General features: G+C 39.3%; 1 long non-coding RNA gene across 1 annotated transcript in view; it reads right to left on the bottom strand.

Moving 5' to 3' along the window:
• The window catches only part of LOC142523453 (uncharacterized), a 43,567-nt gene extending 31,289 nt beyond the window's left edge, over positions 1–12,278 (bottom strand). Inside the window, exon 1 of the long non-coding RNA XR_012814667.1 lies at positions 12,100–12,278. This is a non-coding gene — a long non-coding RNA (uncharacterized LOC142523453). The remainder of the gene's footprint in view (positions 1–12,099) is intronic.
• Positions 12,279–12,787: the final 509 nt, after the last annotated feature.

Here is a 12,787-nt window from a genome sequence, read left to right as displayed (position 1 = left end):
TTTCAAGTACTAGTAGGATGTTTTATTTTAAAAATGGTGACAAGATATTTTAAAATATTTATATATAAGTATATTTGTAATTACGAAGATTAAGGAGAAAAAAAAAATTTTCTAGTACTTTTTAGAAAACAAATACACAGACGTTTCAGTTGGTATCAGAGCAAAGGTCCTGTAAAGGGTGGTGCCACCATCAGCGCCGGGAAGTTCAGTCGTCAAGCCTCAATTTGTAAGTTTTACATGCTTTATATGATTTAATATGATGTTACCTGCTTGATGACATGAATAATATGTTTACGTTACATGTTTACTAGCTTTTGAATATTTATTTCTTTATATGCTTAAATTGCTAAATGAGCTAGGATATAACTCATGATTAGAGGAATTAGATTTAAATGCAGGTTGGTTACGTTAGAATTCGGAAAACGTTCAGATAAAATGCCTCCTAGACGTGCACCCGTTATCGAGAATCAGGAAGAGAACATTATTAATCATCGAGGGAATAGTCAAAGAAATGCACCACCACCACCCCCTCCTCCAGGGGATCCTGCTACTCGTGCATTAGAGGGTATGGCTCGTCTCTTCGAGCAACAGTTATAGCAGCAGCAGTTACATCAGCAACAGCTACAGCTGCAGTTACAGCAGATGCAGTAGCAATAGCTACAGCAGCCACCTAGGCCACAGCATGATATTTATGATCAGTTCCGAAGGCTAGGGCCGAAGGAATTTTCTGGCACTACCGATCCTTTTGCTGCTGAGAGCTGGATACGTTCACTTGAGGTACACTTTCGCTCTCTGGATATGGGAGATGCTGACCAGTGTGAGGTGTACCACTTATCTGTTTCGAGATGACGCTTCTTTATGGTGGGAAAGAGCCGAGCATTGTGTTGACCTTGCTACACTCACTTGGGCACAGTTCAAGACAAAATTCTATGAGAAATACTTTACTGCTAATGTCAGAGGCCGGATAAAGAGGGAATTTATGACTCTCCATCAGGGAGACGTATCCGTTGCTGATTTTGTGAAAAAGTTTGATAGGGGTTGTCACTCTGTACCACTTATTGCTAGGGATGCGGAAGAAAAGCTTAGACATTTCAAGGATGGCCTATGACCTACCATTCGGGATAAGGTCATGATGATGCGTCCTGGAGATTATGCTACAGCAGTTACCTATGCATATCAGCCTGAGCAATCCCTAAAGGACATTGACTTTGAGTTACAGCGTAAGAGGCAACAACATCAGAATAATAACCAACCCAACAAGAAGCCATATACGAGTCCTCCTAGACCTCAAGGGCCTCAAAAGCCCCAGGGTAAAGTAAAGAAAAAAGCATCACCAAAGCCATCACCTGCAGCGCCAAAGCCTGCCGATAAGCAACCTTGCAAGGAGTGCAACCGTTTTCATTTTGGCAAGTGCATGTGGGGATCTTATAAATGCTTCATCTGCAAGGAAGAAGGGCATAAGGCTTCTGATTTCCCGAAGAAGAAAGCACCTACGGTTGGAAGAGCATATGTGATGAATGCCGAGGAAGCTGAAGAAGAGGCAGACACTACGCTCATCACGGGTAACCTAGTCATTTAACAGTTTTTATATTGCTTTCATTTGCATGAAATGTTAAATTGGTTATTTGAATTGAATTGGGAACAAGATCTAACTTAGTAGAAATTAAGTTGCATGTTCTACCTTAGGCGATTAAGTTATGATTTTAGAAACCATAAAGAATTTTATGAATTTTGTGCCTTATTTTATATGAAGATGAATCAATTCCAAATAAAAATTTTTAGGGGCAAAATTAAAGAAAATCATAATTAAGGTGTTGGGGAGAATTTCGAATTTTGGAAGGATCAACATGCAATTACCGAAATTTAAGGGACCGAAATGCAATAAATCGAAAGATACGTGACCTAAGTGCAATTTCTGAATTTTTATAGATCAATAATGAAATTCTCGAAACATGAAGGGCTGAATCAGAATTTTTGAAAATAATATCAGGATTTATTGGCAATAATTCGATAATATGGGGTCACGAATGCAAATTTCGGAAAATTGAAGGACTAAAATGCAATTTTTCAAGAAATACCTAAGTTCAACACGAATCTTCACCTAACCTTTGGGAAATTAATGATAGTAAATCCTTAAGTTTCGACACGAAAAGATTTAAAAGACGTTTTTCGCCGCAGGGAAGATCATCATCCTAGGTGTAGCTACCTACGCATTGCTAGATTCGGGAGCTACACATTCTTTTATATCTGAAACCTTCATCAAAAGACTGAAAATTTCTCCTCAAGATATGGGTTTGGGTTTCAAAGTTTCTATTCCTTCCGGTGATCAGATGCTCACGTCTAAAATTGTCAAGAATCTAGACCTTCGTTTATTCAGGGATGTTGTTCGGGCGGATCTTATTGTGCTCCCTATGCCCGAATTTGATATTATACTTGGGATGGATTGGCTATCAGCTAATGGAGCTTTGATTGATTTTAGTCAGCGATCAGTGTCTATTCGACCGCCTAGTGGCAAACCTTTTATTTTGAGGCGGCGAGAAACAAGCAAATGCCGCACATCATCTCTTGTCTATGTGCACGGAAGCTTATTAAGCATGGATGTCAAGCTTTTCTAGCATGTGTCACTACCACGCATGCTCCTATCAGTCAGAATATGGAGGACGTCGATATTGTTAGAGATTTTCCTAGCGTCTTTCCCGAAGATGTTTCTGGTATTCCACCCGATCGGGAAGTGGAATTCTCCATTGATCTAATGCCGGGCACTGTTCCTATATCTAAAGCACCTTATAGTCTAGCACCCGCTGAAATGAAAGAAATAAAAGATCAAATCCAAGAATTGCTAGACAAGGGTTTAATTCGCCCTAGTTATTCTCCATGGGGCGCGCCGGTATTATTTGTGAAAAAGAAGGATGGTAGTATGCGTCTTTGCATTGATTATCGAGAGCTCAATAGGGTCCTATCAAGAATAAGTATCCACTGCCAAGAATCGAAGGTTTATTTGACCAGTTGCAAGGAGCATTGATATTTTCCAAGATTGATCTGCGATCTGGATACCATCAATTGAAAGTAAAGGAGTCAGATGTTCATAAGACGTCATTCCGCACGAGATATGGGCACTATGAGTTTATGGACATGCCATTCGGGTTGACCAATGCGCCAGCGATCTTCATGGATCTCATGAATCGTGTATTTCAGCCGTACCTGGATCAGTTCATTATAGTCTTCATTGATGACATATTGATCTATTCTAAGAGCAGGGAGGAGCATAGTCGACATTTGAGGACAACACTGCAAGTTCTACAAGATAGAAAGCTTTTTGCGAAATTCATCAAGTGCGAGTTTTGGCTTGATAGAGTGGCCTTCTTAGGCCACATCATTTCTAGTAGTGGAGTGGAGGTCGATCCAAGTAAAGTTGAGGTAGTGAAAGAGTGGCCAGTACCGAAGAGTGTTACCGAGATTCGCAGTTTCTTGGGACTAGCTGGCTATTATCGCAAATTCATCAAGGAATTCTCATCTATTGCAGTGCCCTTGACATCTTTGACTAAGAAGAATGCGAAGTTTATTTGGGGGTCCGAGTGTCAAGACAGTTTTGATAAGTTGAAGCAAGCCTTGATTACAGCGCCAGTATTGTCTATGTCCATCGGGGCAAGGGGAGTATGTTCTTTATACTGACGCATCTAAACTTTGTTTGGGCGCAGTTCTTATGCAAAATAACCGAGTTATCGCCTATGCGTCGAGGTAGCTGAAAATTCACGAGAAGAACTACCATACTCATGATCTTGAGCTAGCAGCAGTAGTTTTTGCTTTGAAAATATGGAGACACTACCTTTATGGAGAGAAGTGCAAAATTTTCACCGACCATAAAAGTTTGATACTTCTTCACCCAAAAGGAATTGAATATGAGACAGCGCAGATGGCTCGAGTTAGTGAAAGACTATGACTGTGAGATTAGCTACCATCCGGGGAAAGCTAATGTTGTGGCAGATGCATTGAGTAGAAAAGCAGCAGTTATCACTCAATTATCACTCCAAGGACCGTTGCAGTCCGAGATACAGTGGTTCGAGCTTACAGTCTATGCTAGGGGCGAGGCCCCTAATCTTGCCACACTATCAGTACAGTCGACGTTGAGAGATAGAATTCTTGATGGGCAGTCCACTGATGAGCAGTTGCAAAAGTGGAGAGCTAGAGATGAAGCCAAGGGTCGGAAATTATATTCAGAGGTGGATGGTATAGTTCGTTATCGAGATCGATTATGGGTTCCTAGTGACGATGCTTTGAGAGATCTTATTATGAAGGAAGCCCATGACACACCTTACTCCATCCATCCAGGAAGTAACAAGATGTACAGAGATTTGCAGCTATTATATTGGCGGCCAGGCATGAAGAGGGACATCCTGAGATTTGTATCTGAATGCTTGACTTGTCAACAAGTCAAGGCAGAGCATCAAAGACCAGCGGGGAAATTAAAACCACTCCCTATTCCCGAGTGAAAATGGAAAAACATCACTATGGACTTTGTTGTGGGATTGTCAAAGACTGTTAAGGGATTCAATGTTATATGGGTGATAGTTGATCGTCTTACTAAATCAGCGCATTTTCTACCTATTAAGACGACTTTCACCATGATTCAATATGCCGACTTTTATATTCGAGAGATAGTTCGGATGCATGGGATTCCCGTATCCATCGTTTCTGACAGGGATCCGAGATTCACGTCGTCTTTTTGGAAAAGTCTGCATGCAGCGATGGGGACCAAGTTATTGTTCAGTACAGCGTTCCATCCTCAAACCGATGGTTAGTCAGAAATAGTTATACAGATTCTGGAAGATCTACTGTAGGCATGTGTTATTGATTTCCAAGGAAGTTGGGAACCAAAGTTACCTCTAGTAGAGTTCACCTACAATAATAGTTCCAATCATCAATCGGGATGGCTCCTTTTGAGGCACTTTATGGAAGGAAATGTAGATCACCTATTCATTGGGACGAGGTTGGGGAAAGAAGAGAGATTGGTCCGGATGTGATTGAAGAGACTGCCGAGCTTGTAGTCAAAATTCGGGATAGAATGAAGATTGCGCAAAGCCGACAAAAGAGTTATGCGGACAAAAGACGAAGGGACTTGGAGTTTGCAGTGGGCGACCATGTATTTGTGACGATAGCACCCATGAAGGGTGTTATGCGATTTGGCAAGAAGGGCAAGCTAAGTCCAAGATTTATCGGTCCATTCGAAATTTTGGAGAGAATTGGGACACTAGCTTATAGAGTGGCATTGCCACCAGCGCTTTTAGGAGTTCACAATGTGTTCCATATTTCAATGCTGCGGAAGTACATGTCAAACCCGTCACATGTACCTAATTATGAACCTCTTCAATTAACTCCAAACATGATCTCTGAAGAAAGACCTGTCCAAATCTTAGCAAGGCAAGAAAGAAGATTGCGAAACAAAGTCATTCCAATGGTCAAGGTCAAGTGGCTGAATCCCTCGGAAGAGGAAGCTACTTGGGAAACCGAGAGGGACTTGAAGAGTCGCTATCCAGATCTATTCGGTAAGTTCTAATTTCGAGGACGAAATTTTATTTAGGGGGGGGGGGAGGAATTGTAAGGTCCAAAATTAAGACGACGAAATCCAACTGCATGCAAATCTAGGAATTATGAAAAATGAGTAATTAACTGATTTTAATTGCTCTTTGATTATGTGACATACATGTTTACATGTAAATTATGATTTCATTATCATCATGCATAAAATTGTATTTTTAAGGAATATTCAAGTGACGATCGAGGAACGGGGACCGAGGGCTGAAAAACGTAAAATGTTCGTATTAAATAATTATTTTTAATTATTTAAAATATGGTCGATGCTTTTTAGTATTTTTGAAAATAAGGGGTTTTTGAGGTGATTTTATACGTCGGGACGTAAATTTTATCGGTGTTGGATTTCAACAAAATACGAACTTTTTGGCAACCCGGATATTTAATTCACAAACTATTTTTACCAAAACTTTAATAATATATTTTATTTAATTCTAATTAAAGACTAATGGGCTTAATTATTGGCTTAATAGGCCTAAAGCCTAGTTAGTAATTTAATTAGAGTATATAATATATTAAAACACCTAAAACCCTATTCTAGCAACAACAATCGGCCACTCTCTTTCAAATTGTGAAAACTCTCCCCACCCCTCTCATACACACACGGCACACTTGCAAAACACCTTCAAAAGATTTTCGAAAGTCCAAGTGGAAAGCTAGCCAAGGAGTCCCTCCGTTCTTCGATGTCAACGGATATTCGTGCGTAAATTACGCAAAGGCACGCCTATTCTTTCTTTCAAACCATCAGCACATCATATTATTTATTTTATGCATGAAAAGTTTGCAAAACAAGTGACACTTTATGAAATTCTCGTTTTTGCATGTATTATGAAATTTTAAAGTAGGATTTTTATCTAAATTGTGATGTTTATGTGCATAAAGGGGCTGCCATGTCTAGGAAGTGTTATGGTAAGGTTTTGCATGAATTTTAGGCCCCTAAAACGCCACACAAACTCCACACACGAACCTGTACACAAAAACGTCATGCAATTTGCTGTCATGGGCTGTAAGGGGTTCGGGTCTTATGTTTCAAGGGTGGGGATTGGTGCGGTTGGTTCCAGGGGTTGGCCAGGGTCACGAGGGAGTCAAGGATAGAGTCCTAGCCAAGCTAGGACTCGAGCTAAGGGGCTGGGAGGAGTCCTTGACAGCAAGGACTCCTACCCGAGAGAGGCCAAGGGGGGGGCGCGCTAGTTCTGAACTTCGCGCAGGCTTGGGGGCTCGGTCCAGGGGGCCTGGGCAGGGTCAAGTCGAGTCCTTAGGGTCCCTGGTGGGTGCACAAAACGTTGGTTCAGAGGTTGGGCTCGTTAGTAAGGGCTAGGAAGCTTGATCAAGAGTCCTTGCCCAACAAGGAGTTCTCGGCCAGGTTATGGTAGGAGGGTAGGGGCTCGTTTTTTAGGTTCGGTAAAAGGATTTACGATTTCATGGTTGACTTCTCCCTTTGGATTTTCAAGTACTAGTAGGATGTTTTATTTTAAAAATGGTGACAAGATATTTTAAAATATTTATATATAAGTATATCTGTAATTACGAAGATTAAGGAGAAAAAAAAATTTTCTAGTACTTTTTAGAAAACGAATAAGCAGATGTTTCGCGAGCCATCCACTCTAATTCACGAGTAGCAGGATCCCCTTGGAGGAGGGGGTGGTGGTGCATTCCCTTGATGATTCACACTGTTCTCTGCTTGGTTCTTATTAACATGGGCACGTCTAGGAGGCATTTTATCTGAACGTTTTCCAAATTCTAACGTAATCAACATGCATTTAAATCTAAGTTCTCTAATCATGCGACATATCCTAACTCATTTAGCAATTTAAGCATGTACAACATAAATATTCAAAGAGCTAGTAACATGTAACGTAAAAATATTATTCATGTTATCATGCAGGTAACAACATATTAAATCATATAAAGCATGTAAAACTCACAAATTGAGATTTGACGACTGAACTTCCCCGCGCTGATGGTGGCACAACCCTTTACAGGACCTTTGCTCTGATACCAACTGAAACATCTGCTTATTCGTTTTCTTAAAAAGTACTAGAAATTTTTTTTAAACTCTCAAACTTACAGCCTATACATATACATATACAGTAAAATACTTTTGCACCATTTAAAATAACCCATCCAACTAGTATTTGAAAATCCAAAAGGGAATAGTCAAAACAAGAAATCGTAAATCGTTTTACCAAATCTAAAAAGCAATAAATGTTGAAAAGTGTAGCCCATACTAAACCTCTCAAAAACAAAAATAAAATGTCGTAAAAATATTTAATGTAAAATCATAAACTAAAATGCGGAAATAGAAGCGCTGGTCCTCGGGTTATGTGCACCGACAGTCCAGCAAGTCACTCGTCAAGACCTCCAACATCATAGTTATTTATATCACCTGTATCATACACACCTAGTGAGTCTAAAGACTCAACACGTCCTATCCTTAATAACAAGTAATACGTAATACAGTAAACATATAACAGCGAAAAATAATTGTACTTAAAATATCATTTTCATGAGGATGCATAAACTTAAACATTTTCGTAAACATTTTAGTAATGCATAAAAACATTTTCAAAAGACATAAACATATCACTTAAACATATTCATATTCATGTCCATATTCGTGTCCATATTCATATTCATATTCATATTCATGTTCGTGTTTGTTGAATTCAGATCGTGATTGTGACTCGTATTCTTGATCGTATTGGGCGATGGATCCATCTAAAGAAAACCACAGTACTGGGCGGCGGGGACACCAGCGACACTCTCACCCGTCAACTGGGCCTTGGCCAACGTATTAACATATTCGTATTTGTATCACGTATTCGTATTCATATCCGTATCCAAGGAAACACGATCGTTGGGCTCCCACTGAGACCATAACCCTCACGATATTTCCAACATGTACTAGTCACAATCCCTTCACTGTCCATCAACATGTTATCATCACTTAATAAAAATCATGCATATACGTATCGTTTTTATTTTGAAACCAAGCATGCAACACATCTTTTAAGTGTCCAATTTAACTTAATAATTTATGAACATTTGAAAATCATGATTTCAACATATAAAAAAATTTCATAAACAATGTGAAACAATCATATTAGCATATGGAACAGCAAATAGGGCACTGCCATGACGTTTACTAATTTTCCGGTGTAAAAAGACTGTTTTACCCCTGGACGTGACATTTTACGTTTTTGACCTTTTCTTGATTTTCTTGACTCTAACATGTCCCAAATAATTATTTAAGCCTAATTTAAAATTCCCATAATTTTATTTAGCATAAAAACTAGGCTTTTGAATTAATTCGTAATTAGACGTTTTGAAGGCGTTTTAATCCCGAAAAATCCCGAACTTCAATATAAAATTCCTAAATTCTAAATTTAGTCTTTTTATATTATTTTAGTCCCCATGAACCACGACTCGACCCCCCGTGAGCCGTTTATCAATTTTCTTAACTTCTAAAAACCCTAATGACCCAAAATCTTGGACCCGAGCCATCTCTTGATTTTCACGAGTTACCCCCGAACCATGTTGATCCAAGACTTGACATACGTCCTAAAGTACCCTACTGGACCCAAATATCCCAAGGAAAATGCCCCAAACGTAACAACGAAGCCCACCAACTCTAACCTAAGCTGGCCGAGAAGTCCTTCTTGGACAAGGACTCTAGTTCTAGCTTCAAGGCCCCTACCAACGACCCCAACCACTGAACCAACGTATTGTGCACCCACTAAGGGCCCTAAGGATTCGAACTGACCCAGCCCAGGCCCCCTGGACCGAGCCTCCAAGCCTGCGCGAAGAACAGAACCAACGTCCCCCCCTCGGCTTCACTCGCGTTGGAGTCCTTGCTGTCAAGGACTCCTCCCCACCCCTTAGCTCGAGTAGCATGGCTAGGACTCTTCCCTAGACTCCCTACTGACCTTGGAAAACCCCTGGAACCAACCGAACCAAGCCCCAGCCTTCCACTCCCCAAACCCGTGAGCCACATATTCATGTCAAACAATGTCTAGTCATGTCCTAATCATGGCAGCCCCTTATATGTATGTAAATAACACAAGTTTGGATCAAAAACATGCTTGAAATTTCATGGATTGCATTAAAACGAAAATACTGCAAAGTGTCTCTTGTTTTCCAAACTTTTCATGCATAAAAAAAGTAATATGATGTGATGATGGTTTGAAAGGAGGAATATGAGTGCCTTTGCGTTTTATACGCACGAAAAATCGTTGACGATGTCGAAGAACGGAGCAAGACCTTGGCTTGAATTCCCTAGAGCTTCTCGGTTTTTCCCTTCAATTATTGTAGATGTGTGTGTCGTGTGTTGGGGTGGGGGAGGGTTTCTGAATCTTTAATGAGTGTGGGGAGGCGTGAGTTATGAGAGTTGTAGGGTTTTGGGGTGCTAATTATGTATTATATATAGCTTAAATAAATACTAACTAGGCTTTAGACATATAAGCCCCTAAATTAAGCCCATTAGTCTTAGTTAGAATTAAATAAAATATTAGCAAAGTTTTGGTAAAAAAAAATTGTTTGTGAATTAAATAGCTGGGTTGCCAAAAAATTCGTATTTTTGTTGAACAACCAACGCTGATAAAATTTACGTCCCGGCGTATAAAATCACCTCAAAACCCCTTATTTTCAAAATAAGAAAAACTCACAATCATATCTTAAATAATTAAAAACAATTATTTAATAAAAAATTTTCGTTTTCAGCCTTCAGTCTCCGTTCCTCGATCGCAACTTGAATAATCATTAAAAATATATTTTATGCAAGATGACAATTAAATCGTATTTAGCATAAAATCATGCATGTCACACAAATAAATTTAGCAATTAAATCAATTAATTACCCATTTTCATATTTTCCTAGATTTGCATGCAGTTGGATTACGTCGTCTTAAGTTTGGACCTTACATTCTCCTTATAGAAGTCATACTTCTATTTTTATTTACGCTTATAAACTCCTTTATAAGCCGTTCAACACATTGAACTATTTTAACTTCTCAACGGCATCTAGAAAGTTAGCACTTGTGTGGCCCTCAATGGTTCATTGATACAACTAGCCATGGGTTCACATCTTCATGTGATTCGGGACTAAACATGTCCTTATATGAGCATACCCCAATTGCTCCATTCTTACTTATCAACTCCTTGATAATAAGAACGTCAAAACTCAAGTCTGATAATACCCAACCAATCATGTTAAACGCCTAGCAGCATCGCTTACATGATTCCCTAGGTATCAAATGATAGTTCCTGCAAGAACCATTCAATTATAGTTAGCGTACAGTACGGTCCCTTCATCTCATATATTTCGACCGATTCGACAACTTTTGGTATATCGAGAGCTGTCAAAGAATCGATACTATGTGTCATGTTGTAGTTGCATCGATGGTGTAATCTAAGAAACCCCTTTCTTAATTACCACCATACTCTGATCAGAGATTTCAAACTACATACACATAGGATATCCATACCCGAAGGTAAGCGGTGAATCCCCGACTACAATGTATCGACTCCTATATGTTTCGACAAAACACCCAACCTTGCCACCTGATGATCCCACATGAGTCGGTAAACAAGTCAAAGTGCAATGCTAGCATATAGAGTCTCAATGTTGTCCCGAGTCATAAGGACTAATGGTGTACAACCATAAACTAGGACGTTTTCACTCGATAAGTGAGAACCACTTGGAAAGTCCTTTATCGAGGGTTGTTCAGTGCACTCTACAAGGAGCACCTATCTGCATGTTCGGACATCACAATGTCACCTACCAATGAAAAATTGTACTCAGATATCAGATACTAGTCTCGAACTCGAGCAACATATATCCTTCTTAGCGGCAGCTGAATCGACTAGGAACTGTTTAGAATATATAGTATTACAAATATGAGTTTCATGATACTCATCATATGAGCATCTCATATTCTTTCTACTATTTGTATATTCAAGGACTTTATGTATGCAACTAGCATGGGTATACAGATAAAGATGTGCCAAAACAATAATTTCAAATATTATTAAAATAAAAATTATTTATACATAGAGTTTCATTGTGAACACTCGGCCAAAACTTGGCTCGACGAGCACCTACCCTAACATTTTTTCCTCCCAAAAATAGAAAGAATTATACCTTTTCTTTACACAAAATAAAAAGTAATAAAATATTTTAAATAGTTTATTTCCTCAAATACAACGAAGGTGAATTTTGCAGATCAATAACAATTAGCTTAAAACCCTTTCACAAGCACAACAAAGACTTCAAATCCCTTATATCAAATCCAAACTAGATACTTTGGTTGTCTGAGCTAAGCGTTAAAATAGAAACCAAAAAACCAAAAAATCACAAAGCATAAGAAAACCCAAGAATAAAAAAGAGGTGACCAAATTAAAAACAATAAAAAATCCCAAAAATACTGCCTGAGCAACAAAAAGGCAAATAAAATGCAGGACACTGATAACAAGCCGAAACAAATCCGAGGGACGGATAAAAAAAGAGCTAACCCACGAATTTCTGTCGGAACCCAGGAAGAGAAACAACCGTGAAGCCGAAGTCGAAGGGCCTATAAGATCATGGAAAGCAATATAGTCATCCGCAACCTCAAAGCACGGGCAAACAAGCATTAAAACCAGGTGCGCTATAGGTAACTAGGAAGGTGAAACGAATCATTCCAAAAAAATTCGAATAAAACGATTAGTTGCCCAGACAGAGGTGCGCCATAGTATTTCCTTTGGTAGCTCAATTAGACAACAAGGAGCATAACAAGGAGCAAACAATATACCTCTGCTAGAACACCGAGACAACAAAACTAAATTAACGTACATCGTTCGACACTTTCCAAACGCTAAGCATAGACGGGCGACACTTTCTAAGGTGCCAAATATAGCAGGGTAGGGGAAATAACACAAGCAGAACACCATATTCAAATAAATCCAAGGAAAACACTCACCAAATTGTCACTTTCCAAAGCAAAGGAGATCGAGCCACGCACAAAATGGTGGACAGAGAAGGATGGAAAGCAGACGTTGCCTGAAAAGAAGGCGAACAACGTATGAGACGGAGAACGAAAAAAGTTTGGGAGGAAGGGGGGTTGCAAGTAGATGGGAATGAAAATGGACGAAGAAAAAGAGAAAACCGAATTCCACAACTATGAGACAAGCAACCTTCCCTTGACATCACAAATTCTTTGTT

The sequence above is a fragment of the Primulina tabacum genome, chromosome 13, assembly GCF_025594145.1.
Source record: "Primulina tabacum isolate GXHZ01 chromosome 13, ASM2559414v2, whole genome shotgun sequence".
Classification (NCBI taxonomy): Eukaryota; Viridiplantae; Streptophyta; class Magnoliopsida; order Lamiales; family Gesneriaceae; genus Primulina; species Primulina tabacum.
Note: the sequence above shows the minus strand (reverse complement) of the source record. Positions and strands in the feature narration are given on the sequence as shown.